The sequence below is a fragment of the Siphateles boraxobius genome, unplaced genomic scaffold (genome assembly GCF_051911475.1).
Source record: "Siphateles boraxobius isolate OS27281-9 unplaced genomic scaffold, OSU_SipBor_1 77, whole genome shotgun sequence".
Classification (NCBI taxonomy): Eukaryota; Metazoa; Chordata; class Actinopteri; order Cypriniformes; family Leuciscidae; genus Siphateles; species Siphateles boraxobius.
Window position 1 is genome coordinate 1089259 of NW_027509205.1, and position 13184 is coordinate 1102442.

Below are 13184 nucleotides of genomic sequence, written 5' to 3' on the forward strand. Positions count from 1 at the left end.
CAGTTTGTCAGTTTGCCAGGGTCGGTGACGTCTCCTCTCCTGGAGTAAAATACAAGTATTAGTGGTCTTGCTGCAAAATCTGGTAAAGGCCACAGGCAGGCTTGAGGGCAAGTCGTCAGCAGACTTTCCCTGGTGGTCTAGTGGTTAGGATTCGGCGCTCTCACCGCCGCGGCCTGGGTTCGATTCCCGGTCAGGGAATGAGTTTTTTCCCACCACCGGCGGCCTTGATTGTAAAATGGCGAACTACGAACTCAAGCGCTGACGCCCTCGTCGAGAAGCAGGGCCAAGGAAAAGTTTATGTGTGAAAAAGAACTCCTTCGAGCCGGAGTTGAACCAGCGACCTAAGGTTTGCCAACTTGCCACCTACAGTCCTCCGCTCTTCCAGCTGAGCTATCGAAGGCACACTGATTGGGGACAGAACCTCAACATATCAGGTTGCTGAATCTCCGCCACTGGCTAAAACTGCTACAGACATACATGCTGGTTGTTTCGATTAAGTGATGCAAAGACAACACGATCTTCCCATACCGGGAGTCGAACCCGGGCCGCCTGGGTGAAAACCAGGAATCCTGACCGCTAGACCATATGGGATCTTCCTTCTGCCTGGAGCAGACCCTTTTACTTTTAGTGTGTGACCGTCCCCTTTAAGGACATGGGAATGATCCGAAGGGATTGTTTACTGAATTCAATTTCATCAGGCTCAACAGAGGGAGCTCTCATTTGCCTCATGAGGGGCTCAGTTTCCTCCCATTCTTGCGATGGTATAATAGACACTACAAACTGGTCGTAAAGCAATGTCCTTGTGACAGTACTCATGCAATGCATTTTAAAAGATGCATAGTATTGTATGGTAACCGTTATCCTACTGACAAAGCAGCCTATTGTTGGACTGTCAATTTTTAATATTTCTCAACCAATCCAATAATAATAATAACAAAAACTATGGGTTAATAAAACGGCTAAGGGCTGACAGCATAGTAAAAGAGGCAGAGCGAGCCAGCCAGGAGTCGAACCTAGAATCTTCTGATCCGTAGTCAGACGCGTTATCCATTGCACCACTGGCCCACTGATCAGGTGTCCGTGAGCTTACACGGGACCTGTTGGTTTTCGACTGGGCAGAGGCCTGTGATGACATCTACTTTTTCTCATGCTATTAACAGACCTGGAGCCAACATCAGGAAGGGGTCAGATGAGGGGCCTGCTACAAAAACCTTCAAGATGGAGGCCTCACATGTTGGGGATCTCAATTCTCAATTCAAATCTTAAATGTCAATTTAAAAATTTTAATGTTCAGGCTTTTTTGCATGATGTATATAATAGGGATTTACAGTTGGTTTCAATTATACCTGATGTGGTTGATGCTTGGGATTATTTCAAATCTATCTTTCTAGAAATTTGTGATAAACATGCTCCTTTACGTAGATTTCGGGTGAGAGGTAGAAATAATATTTGGTTCAATCAATCCGTCTCTAATCTTATTAAGCAAAGAAACGTGGCTTGGTCTAAAGCAAAGAAAACAAATGGTGAGGAGGACTGGTCTCAATATAGATTATTACGAAATAAGTGTACAAAATTAATATAAAGTTCGAAGAGTCAGTATTATTTAAACCTGATTAATGATAACATGAATTGTCCTTCTAAATTTTTGAAATTAACGAAATCTTTTATAGGATCAAATACATCCACTAATCTTCCAAAAGTTTTAAAATTGAATCAAAGATTGATTACAGACAAGGCTGATATTGTTAATACGTTTAATAATAATTTTATTTCAGCTGGTTTGATAACAGACAATTCCTTGGTCCTTGATGAACAGAGAACTGATGAGTTGACTAATAGTGAATCAGATTTATTTTCTTTTGCCCCTGTATTGCCGTCCCAAGTTCGTAAACTACTCCGAAATTTAGACTGTAAGAAATCAGGTGGGTCTGACCAAATTGAACCAATTTTTTAAAAAAATTGTCAGCAGATATTATTGCCGAACCTATTGCATCGATTTTTAATTTGAGTCTATCCACTAATGTAATTCCGCCATCTTGGAAATCGGCTATGGTTATGCCTTTATTAAAAGGAGGCGATCCTTCCGATTTGAATAATTATCGTCCGGTTTCTAAATTACGGGTTTAAGCAAAAGTTTTTGAATCTATTATAAATGATCAAATGAAAGAATATCTACTTAGCCATGATATTTACAACGCATTTCAGTCAGGATTTAGAGCGGGCCATAGTACGATAACAGCTACTACATTAGTCACTAATGATTTAATTACTGCTCTCGATAATAGACAATATTGTGCGGCCTTATTTTTTGATTTGACAAAAGCGTTTGACATAGTGGATCATGTTTTACTGTGAAGGGGGTGGATTGGAATCCACTGCTGCTTCAATGTATATGTAATGATTGATTATAATTAAGGTATTAATCAATATGTTTCCTTCTAAATATCAAATGAGTTGAATGACTTCTCTGGAGATTTTGCTTTATTTATATAAGTTACCATTGTGATTACTGAAATGTTCTTTTCATGTATTCTTTAATGTCTGTATTTGATATCTGAATGCAGTGCTTGCTTATTTAACACAGTTTCCAGAAATGAAATAGGGACTTGTTTTGTGTTTGAGAAAGGTCTTCAATGTGTTAAAACATATAGGGGTCATTGAAGCCAATAGTTTAAGGGGCCATTTCTTCGTTTAAGCCTTTCTTTCCAGTTAGACTAAAGTTTAGCTATCCTTCAGAGAAAGAACGCATTATCTTTATGTTTTGAGAGGACTCTCCTATTTATAGTGAGAGCCTGGCCAAATTCAACCTTGGAAAAGCTGTGTGTCGGTGTGTGTGTTAGTCTTCTTGGTTACAGGTTAAGGAACCACTGGCATTATTGGAGATTGACTGAGTTGTTGTTCTGGACACACTGGCGCCCAGCAACCCAAATCTGCGACCTGGAAGGTCATGACGTGCCTTACTTCAGCTGTATAATCGATGGAGATATGCTTCAGTCTATCTGTATATGTGTGGAAAATTACTGTGTTTATCTATTTCATAGCCAATGAGAATCATTCATCCTGTAAGCAATGACGTAGCTTAGACCTTGGAAATCGTATAACTGCTGTGATCTTTGTAACTGTAAGCGGGGCGGCCTACGAACTCCTGTGCGAGTATTGAAGCTGACTTCTGCTGATGAAACTGCAAACTATCTTCAGTAAATATTTTCTTTAATTTTTTATAATTCTGACTCTGGGTCTTCATTCTTCATATCTGGTTCTGGGTCTTTAACTGTACACCCCTTACAGTTTGGTGGAGGATGCGGCGGGCAATGATTCCGTGGTGACATCTCTGGCAAATCAACACACAAGGTAGTAAGCTTTTATTAATTGTTAGGGCTGTCTGACTGGAAGAGATTTTGAAGGAGAGCGGGAGAGCCTTCACTCCGATGAGGCGAGTGAAGCAGTAAGTAGCCTTCACTCCGATGAGGCGAGTGAAGGAGTAAGTTGTAGGCCTACTGCTGAGAGGATAAGAAGTCGCTGAAAGCGTCGTTAAGGGTAACGGCAGCAGACAGCGCAAGCGAAGCGTGCTCTGTGGGGGCCCAGCTGGCAATAATGGTGTAGCACCACCCCAGCAGAGTACGTCCCTGGACGGGAGGTCCAGTGGCACCGTAAACCTGCTCAATCTCTTCCATCTCAGATAGGGGATCCCCGAATTTAGTGAATCAGGCAGTTAGGGATACTAACAAAAATAGGGTTGTTTGCCAGGGATGCATCAGGAACGATCCCGAGAGAAAAAAAAAGAAAAAAAAAGTTGTGACCCAAATTGGCATGGACCAGTATATGTAACTGTGATTTTGGAGTATACTCTGCAGTTTCATCACGGAGAAGCCAAGCTGTGTTGTTCAAAGATCGCCGCCTCCATTTCTGCAATGACTTCAGGTGAGTTTGAACTGTTATTAAGATATGGCAGACAAACTGAGTAACTTGATCAGTAACCTGAACAGTCCTGAAACTAATAGTGAGACAAAAGAGCGAACGCTGTAAGCAGCTGTGCTCTGAAGCCCTCACTTCAGAGAAATTTGCAGAAATTATTAAGTAAATGGTTGTCTTGATAAGTTTTGCTTCTGTTTGGAAATTTAAACAACAACTTGACTGGCTACAAAAAAACAAAGAAACTGAAAAATTAAAATGTTTAGCCTTGTATTGCTTACGATGATTACAAAAAGCAAGTATATTAAATTATGGGTCGAAGATCATTTCCTTGGACAAGTGTGACTAAAGATAAACAGACACTTTGTGAAAACAACTTAGAATATTTTGCAGCTTATGAAAATTAATGTTCTGCCAATAATAATGATGAAGATTATGATTGGAATATTATGATTAAATCAGCCACTGGTGGACTGTAAAAGAATACAGAGAACTGCTTAATCAGTGGCTCTGTTTGCATTCCTGAATGGGACACACACTGATTCAAGGGTGTGCAGTAAGTTGGAGCCGAGAGTGTTTTAATGGTGGTCATCAGGACCATTTAATACGTAACTGTAAATGCCCACCGAGAAAGTGTTTAAAATGTGATAAAATGACAACACATTTTTGGTAATAATATTGGTTTGAAAGTAGATCAGTGTTTAAATGACGACAGTGACATTTTTCGTCTGAGAAATAAGAGATAAAAAGGTCAAAAGATTGAAGTCTTAAAGTGAATCCTTTTGAAGAAAATATCTATAATAGTAATTTGTATAATAGTAATTTTTATAAGTGATTTGATGAATACAGGTTGATGTAAAATTAATGACTCCAACAGATGTGAGTTGCAAAATTTATCAAAGTAACTAAAAGGATGATTATGTTGTAATTAAACATTTTAAAAAGGTTTTAGATGATATAGAGACTAATCTCACATATGATTTACAATAACTGCAAAAGTATCACAAGCAGAGAGTGCTTGCCTCGTCAAACTTATAGTGTGAATCCTAATTGGAGATTGATAAACTCCAAGAGAAAACTAAAGTCAAATATTAAACTATGGTTGAGAACTTGACAATTAAAATTGAGATTGAGAAATGTGAAACGTTATTGAGAACTAGAATAATTATTTTTATGTAAGAACAAATAAGCAGAAGCAGTACTGGATTAACAGTTGCTAAATGCTGATTAAACAAACAGCTTGAAAAGTTGACCATGAAAGAACTAGAAGCTGATGTTTTGCTTTCAAAAGATAAGGTTGTTATTGGCTGTAATGAAACAGTTTGCTTATCTGAATCTGATGTGTGCTCTGGCTGAAACTGCCAGTGCAACAGACTCAATCTGAGTGGAAATTTGTAATGCCTAAATTTCCTGAGGTGTGGGCAAAAGACAAATATTAATAATATGTTTATTTGAAACCGTATGTAATATCTGGCAAAGATGCCTTAAGCTGGGATAGAGTTAAAAGATGGTAGATAAAGTTAGACGTTCATGAGAGTGCAGTGTACCAGTCCCTCTCTCATTCAATGTCTCTCTCTCATTCAATGTCAGCTAAAAGCTGTTACCTGAGTCGGTGTCATAAGTGATAAGCTATTTGTAGTGACATCTTTGATTAGGTTATTTTAGGACCAGTAACTTCTTTGTCTGATCTTAGTCCCCACCATGAAACGGGGGCGGGGCCGACGGAAATGTACACTGAATGTACGGTTGTGATGTAAATCCACTGAGTAGCTAGGTTGCTGCTTTTAAGATAGTTAATGGATTTAAGTGATTAAATACTGTTGTTATTAACCTGTCTCCCTGTGAACACTATTAGGCAATCGGAATGGCTCTGGTGACTCTTGAACGTGCCTTTCCTAAGCTCCAGAAAACAGCTGAGTTCTGTTGAAGAAAACTGATTCTATTGGGAATGACTGGTCACCAGTGAGTACGTGTGTACGAGTGGCTACTCAATGACGGGATGATCTTCCTGGCCAGGGGACAGCCCAACGCAGGGGGTCACGAACACTGGAAAACTCCGGATGGAGTTGTTATTTGTGAGAAAGGTATGACAGTTGAGCGCTGATTACTTGAGGCCACCGGGGTCAGCAGAGCATTGAGAGGTGAGATGCGCTGTGAGGTTAAAATTAACTTTACGGCAGTCTGACCCAGAAATGTGAGTTCCTCTATACCACTCACCAGAAACCGCATTGATTGTATGGCTTGTTTTTCATTGTGACAAGTGTCTGCAACTATGCCAGGGGACGACACCCTGAAGAGAATAAAATTAAAGATAAATGATTAGCGGGAGTGGCCAGCTGTTCCATGAAGTGATTCCCATTAGTTGTTGTGGAGACAGTAATAAAACTTTTTGATGTCGGTTGCCTTACGGGCAAGGAAAATCATAGTGTTGATTTTGAACTAATATGTCTATAACATAGTTTTAACTCTTGAAGGTCGTTAGACATGGTGGTGGCTAAAGATGAAGACAGCTTTTGATTTAAGAAAAGTATGGATAACAAAGGTGAATGGTCAAAGATTATTGTAACAAATTTAATATTACATTTTATATAAGTTACAGTCTTAGAAATTTATTTATAGTGAGAGAGACTGCTTGAGCGGAGGAAGGGATGGTAACTGTGTCTGTCTTTCTGTCATCGGCCTGCTAGAGCAAGCTGAAGCAAAATAATGATAATGAAACAAAACAACCCAGCTGACATCGTTAAATTCTAATGAATAATGAACAGGCATGCTTTGAAACTGGTTAAGAGACCATGTAAAATTAGGTAGAAGCTACAGGAAAATGGGAAGTTTAAAATCGTATTTAAAATTTAAATCTTTTAGCAATAATATAAAGAAAAATGAACATTGAAAATGAACAGTTAACATATGTGTGTCTAGTATGAGTGCGCGTGATGGTGACAGCACTTTATGTCTTGTATGCATTAGTTTGGGGTACTATTATTTCCTGATTTTGAGGATATTGTGTCATTAACCTCTGGAATTAGTGTTTTATCATTACAGATGGGTTAAGTGAAATGACCAACTTTAAAAAAGTTGATAATTCTAAGTCAATCTGATGAAAAGACAATGCAGAACATGGGACGAGCTTTAATTGGAATGGTTCTCCAGCTCTGTCTGCTATTGGTAATTATGAATGCTTTTGTCATTTATGATATTGAACTGAATTACTCTCTGGATTAGTATTTTATATAAATTGGAATTGTAAAGAAGATTGCCATACATTCTGGGGTAAAACTCTTGTCTAAATTCAACTGAGGGTCTAAATTTAAATAGACAACTAGGTGGGATCATAAGGATAAACGTAGGAAAAAAAAAAAAAATATATATATATGTATATATAGACTTGACGGCAGAGAGACAAAGTGACACATTGGCTAAGTCACTATCCAAATTATCCAGAGTGAGCTCCCTCATTTCTATTGAAAGGCCGGAGGGCGAACAAAGGAGGAGTGAATATAACTTCTAAAAAGAAAAGGTTTTGTTTCTCAATCCATTAAATGTATGTATGACATTAGATGTCTAAGAAAACTCAGATTTAATAAAGGTAAAAAGAGAAAGCAGCTATATGGCTGTGGGCTGGGATTTGAGTAACATAATATTTTGGTTTCTGTAAAACTGTAAAGATAAGTGGGACTGAGACAATACTGATTATATTTTTTGGATCGTCAGACTAACCATTTGATAGAGCAATACTGTGAGAAGTAGTTAACGAGGGAACTTTAAGTGTCACTAGGCTGACAGTGGTGAGAGACTCAATGGAAGAGGAAAGTGATGCAGAAGGAACTGGCATGTAGGGAAATATGGAAATAGGAGAAGAAATATAGTAGATAAATGTATGTTATGAAAATAAAATTTCTGATAGAATTTATGGAACTATTTATTAACACCTGTTAAGTCAAATCAAGTTGAAATGGTATGAAAAATGATGTTTCAGATAAAAAAAAAAATAATAATAATAAAGGCATTGAGTATGATTAACAGGGATTAACGTGATATAAAGATAAGGAATGCATTTAGCAGAATGGGGAACAATTCTATATTTTAGGGGTAAAATAATGATTGAAATGATGATTTGAATTTGTTTTATTTTATTTCTATTTTTGAAAAGAGTAAAAAAAAAGTATAAGATGTTATATAATTAAGATGGTGATTGTAAACTGAAGGATGAATTCATGGAGAGACTTAAAGTGGATTATTATGGGTCTTATTATTTTTTTTTATGTTGTTTATTTGCAGTTTGACAACCTTTGTGTTTTCAACCAGTGTTTTGAACCTTTTGGGTCTATAAAGGGGAGTAGTGAAAAGAATGGATTAACTATTCTTCTTAGTTCATTATAAAATGAATTGGAAATTATAAAAACTAGAGCATATTGTCACGGATCACAGAGGAATCAGACAAGATGGTAAGTTATCAGTGTTTATTTTGCAGAAGGATTGCGGTCGGAGATAACAGGTGAGAAGAAGTAACATAGAAAGTTCAATGAAGCTTAGCTGTGGTTTTAAGTCTCTCTCTTTCTTTCCCTCTCTTGCAGGTGGCGTGGCGATGGCTGGTACGGATGGGTTGATCCAAGATGAGTGAAGCGACGGTAAGTAGAAGGTAAGTGATCGGGAAGTCTGTGAGCCATGGAATGACGAGACCAGACAAGTGACTGCAGTGAAGGTGAGTGTTTTATAGTCCATATGGTTGATGGGACACAGGTGACGTTGATTAGTACTCAGGGGATAATGAACGGGGAAAAGTCTGGTTGGGTGAAAGGGAACGAGTGGGCGGAGATGGTGATCTGGATGATGTAACCCTGACAGTACCCCCCCCTCCCGAGGCGGCTCTTGACGCCTGAGACGGGCGCTGCCGGCGGCGAGGTCGACCACGACCCCTGGGAGCCGGACGATCCGGATGATCACTGTGGAACTGGGTGAGTAGCGTTGGATCCAAGATGTCATCTCGCAGGACCCAGGAACGTTCCTCTGGTCCGTAGTCCTCCCAGTCCACCAGGTACTCCAGCCGAGGACCTCGCCGCCGAGAATCCATGATAGAGCGGACTCGATAAATGGGCTCCTCTTCAACGGGAACGGGAGGAGGTACGTCAGTGGGAAGGTTATCTGAGGGAACAGGGGTGACAGGGTCAGTGAAGGGTTTAAGTAAGGAAACATGGAATGAAGGAGCAATCCTGAAATGAGGGGGAAGATTGAGCCTGTAGGTCACTTCGTTCAACTGCCTCTGGATGGTGAATGGTCCGATGAATCGAGGACTCAGCTTACGGCAAGGTAGACGGAGACGGATGTCTCGAGTCGACAACCACACCTTTTGACCTGGCTGATACTGAGGGGTGTCGAGTCGGTGACGGTCCGCTTGTTCCTTGTGTCTCCGTACTGCCTGCTGTAGATGCACGTGAGCTGAGTCCCATACCCCCTCGCTCTGATGGAACCAGAAGTCGACAGCTGGAACCTCCGAGGGCTCACCCGACCAAGGAAAGAGTGGAGGCTAGTAACCAAGGATACACTGGAAGGGGGTGAGCCCGGTGGTGTTCTGCCGCAGAGAGTTTTGGGCATACTCAGCCCATGGGAGGTAACGGTTCCAGCTGTCCTGGTACTGATGGCAGTACGTCCGCAGGTAACGTCCAATCTCCTGAATCTTCCGCTCAGTCTGGCCGTTAGTCTGCGGATGGTAGCCTGAGGAAAGGCTGATGGTGACCCCGAGGAGTTTGAAGAAGGCTTGCCATACTCTTGAGATGAACTGAGGTCCCCGATCCGAGACGATATCCTCTGGGAGGCCGAAGTTCCTAAAGACGTTGTGGAATAGAGCTTCAGCTGCTTGTAACGCAGTGGGAAGACCAGGTAAGGGAATCAGCTTACAACCTTTAGAGAACCTGTCCACAACAACGAATACGCAGGTAAAGCCTTCTGAATTGGGTAGATCAGTCATGAAATCGACACCAATGTGTGACCATGGTCGCCTGGGAAGAGGTAACGGCACGAGCTTGCCTTCTGGGACTCTCCTCGGGGTGTTGGTGATGGCACAGACTGAACAACCGCGGATGAACCTGGAGACATCTCTGGAGATGGACGGCCACCAGTACCGTTGACTGAGGAGCGAGAGGGTACGCTTGCTACCCGGATGTCCAGAGCCCGGAAGGGAGTGAGCGGAGTCCAGAAGGGGAGTACGTAGATGTGGAGGTACGAAAATACGCCCTTCTGGACCTCCCGGCGGAGCGGGTTGACGTGTCAGTTCCTGGGAGATCTGTTGGTCAACCTCCCAGACGATTGGACTGAGGATTACGGCTGGAGGGAGGATAGGTTCGGGATGAAGATCTTCAACAGAGGTGTGATGGAGTCGTGAAAGTGCATCAGCCTTGCAATTCTTACTCCCGGGACGATATGACACCACAAAGTTGAAGCGTGTGAAGAATAGAGCCCAGTGGGCTTGTCTAGGGTTCAGTCTTTTAGCCTCCCTTAAGTACTCCAAGTTGCGATGATCGGTGATTACTGTGAATTGATGGTTAGCTCCCTCCAGCCAGTGCCTCCACTCCTCAAGGGCCAGTTTGATGGCCAGCAGCTCTCGGTTACCGACGTCATAGTTCCGCTCCGCCGGGGCTAATTTCTTGGAGAAGAAGGCGCATGGAAGGAGTTTGGGTGGCTCACCCTGCCGCTGAGAGAGAACTGCTCCTACTCCAGTAGATGAGGCATCTACCTCTACCACAAACGGAAGGTCCGGGTTTGGATGAATGAGGATGGGAGCAGTGATGAAAGTTTCCTTTAAACGCTGGAAGGCCTGTACTGCGGAGGGAGATAGGGACAGAGACTTGGGCCGTCCCTTGAGGGAAGAAGTGAGGGGAGCACTGATATGACTGTAGTTCCGGATGAATCGTCTATAGAAGTTCGCGAACCCCAGGAATCGTTGCAGTTCCTTTACGGAGGAGGGTTGTGGCCAGTTCTGGATAGTTTCCACCTTCCTCTGGTCCATTTGGATGCCCTGTTGGTTGATGACATAACCCAGGAAGTGAACGGTAGAGGTGTGAAATTCGCACTTCTCCAGCTTCAGATATAACCTGTGTGCTCTCAGCTTCTCGAGGACCTGGATGACATGTTGATGGTGCTCAGACATAGAAGAAGAGTATATGAGTATATCATCAATGTAGACGATTACAAAACGGTTGAGGAACTCTCGAAGGACTTCATTCATATGACCTTGGAAGACGGCAGGAGCGTTGGACAGTCCGAAAGGCATGACCTGATACTCGTAGTGGCCCGAGGGGGTCACAAAGGCAGTTTTCCACTCATCTCCATGCCGGATTCGGATCAGATTATACGCACTTCTAAGGTCCAGTTTGGAGAAAATGCGTGCACCACGCAGCTGTTCCAGGGCGGCAGGTACCAGAGGAAGGGGATAGCTGAATTTGACAGTCTGAGAGTTAAGATGACGGTAATCGATACAGGGCCGCAAGCCTCCGTCCTTTTTGGCCACAAAGAAGAAGCTCGAAGCGGCAGGGGAGGTAGATGGTCGAATAAACTGCTGATGTAAAGCTTCCTTCACATACTCCTCCATGGCCTTCTGTTCCGGGATGGACAGAGGATATATACGACCTTTGCGAAGGGTGGCTCCGGGTAGCAAGTCGATGGCGCAGTCCCATGGCCGGTGTGGAGGTAGTTTGGTTGCCAGTTCCTTACTGAATACGTCCTGGAACGCCTGGTACTCCACTGGGATTTCGCCTTGAACTTGGACTTCAGGGCTTTCCACCGAAGTAGAACAGACAGGAACTCTAGTTTCCCCCGCGGGTGACTTGGAACGGGACGAAGAATGAACCTTCTGGATGGAACTGAGGCAGGATCTATGGCAATCTTCACCCCAACGGAGTACCTCTCCAGTTCCCCAGTGGAGTACCGGCTGATGTTGTACTAACCAGGGACGTCCCAGGATGATATCCGCGGTGGACTCCTCCAGCACCATAAGAGAAATTTCCTCAGAGTGTAAACAGCCGATACGAAGAGTTAGAGTGGGTGTATAATGGCGAATTCGACCACGACCTAATGGCTTGCCTTGTATGGTTTGGACGGGAAGATCTCGGCACAGACGGCGTCGCCGAATATTCAACTTTTGGAGAAACTGGGTGGATATGAAGTTCCCCGCAGACCCGGAGTCAATGAGGGCTTGCGCTGGGAGACAAACACAGGAGGTTAATACATGTACTCTGGTACGTGTGAGAGGCTCAATCTTCGGGGAGAGTTGAATGGAGAGGTCAGTAAGCTGGGCTGAGTTGAGTGGGGGACGGAGGGGGGTGACTCTGGGACGCCAGAGTCACTGTCGAGCCCTCTTGAGGTGTCGTGGGCTAGTCGACGAAACACTGAGGACGGAAGGTGCCCACTTGAAGACCCTAGAGATGTTCCCTACTCCGCTCAATCCAGAGGGTTGTTATGGGGGACCGCACTGTGGTTGCAGCCGTTGTGTGTGCTGACGCGCAATACACTGTATTAACACCAGACAGAAGATTCACGTCACTTGATGGAAAGAAGCGTAAATGGATGGAGAAGCATAGGTTACTGTAAAGCTACGTCTTAGTTGGTGATTATCTTGGCGAAAGCCGAGTACAAATCAGCATGAAGTTTTAACATCTACTCTCGTGTAATGGAAATCATTTTTGGGTTGGTCCTCTTTATATCAAAGAAGGAAATCCCATATGTTAGAATTTATTGTAAAGACATTGATGGGTAGACTTCCAAATTACATTACTAGTCTTCTATGTTTATGTAGAAAGAACTATAGCACTAGATCATCTAATGGGATTAAATTAGTAGTACCTAGGGTACATTCAGAGCATGGTAAATCATCTTTCTCCTACTATGCTCCATGGCTGTGGAATGAATTTCAAGCTACTGTCCCTCCTGAAACAATTCCTCCTTTGAATGTATTAAAAAATTTACTGCAGCATACAATGATTGAATCATGCTGTTGTTTTACTTGATTTATGATGAATGTTGTGCCCTGACTTTCTGGAATGTTTTATATGTGTTTTTGTGTGATTTGTAGTGTGGCCATCTTGGCCAGGACTCACTGGAGGAAGAGATTTCTTTTAATCTCAATGGGACCTTCATGGAAATATAAAGGAAATAAAATAAAATAAATGTTAAGTTGTGGTGTTGTTAGGATATCACTACAGAGCCTGTGACAGTTTCTCAGTGGAAGAACTGGGATCCAGGGCCACAGACGTCTGCAAAAAACTGCTTTAAAAACCTTC

The 13184-nt window shown here is 42.5% G+C and overlaps 4 non-coding genes across 4 annotated transcripts; 1 reads left to right on the forward strand and 3 right to left on the reverse strand.

Moving 5' to 3' along the window:
• The first annotated feature begins 126 nt into the window (after positions 1 to 126).
• On the forward strand, positions 127 to 198 carry trnae-cuc (transfer RNA glutamic acid (anticodon CUC)). The gene has a single exon. It is a non-coding gene; the product is annotated as a tRNA-Glu (tRNA).
• A 115-nt stretch (positions 199 to 313) lies between these two features.
• On the reverse strand, positions 314 to 400 carry trnay-gua (transfer RNA tyrosine (anticodon GUA)). Its single transcript is given in 2 exon segments — positions 314 to 349; positions 364 to 400. It is a non-coding gene; the product is annotated as a tRNA-Tyr (tRNA).
• Positions 401 to 519: 119 nt separating this feature from the next.
• On the reverse strand, positions 520 to 591 carry trnae-uuc (transfer RNA glutamic acid (anticodon UUC)). The gene has a single exon. It is a non-coding gene; the product is annotated as a tRNA-Glu (tRNA).
• Positions 592 to 992: 401 nt separating this feature from the next.
• trnar-acg (transfer RNA arginine (anticodon ACG)) lies at positions 993 to 1065 on the reverse strand. The gene has a single exon. It is a non-coding gene; the product is annotated as a tRNA-Arg (tRNA).
• Between the last annotated feature and the right edge of the window lie 12119 nt (positions 1066 to 13184).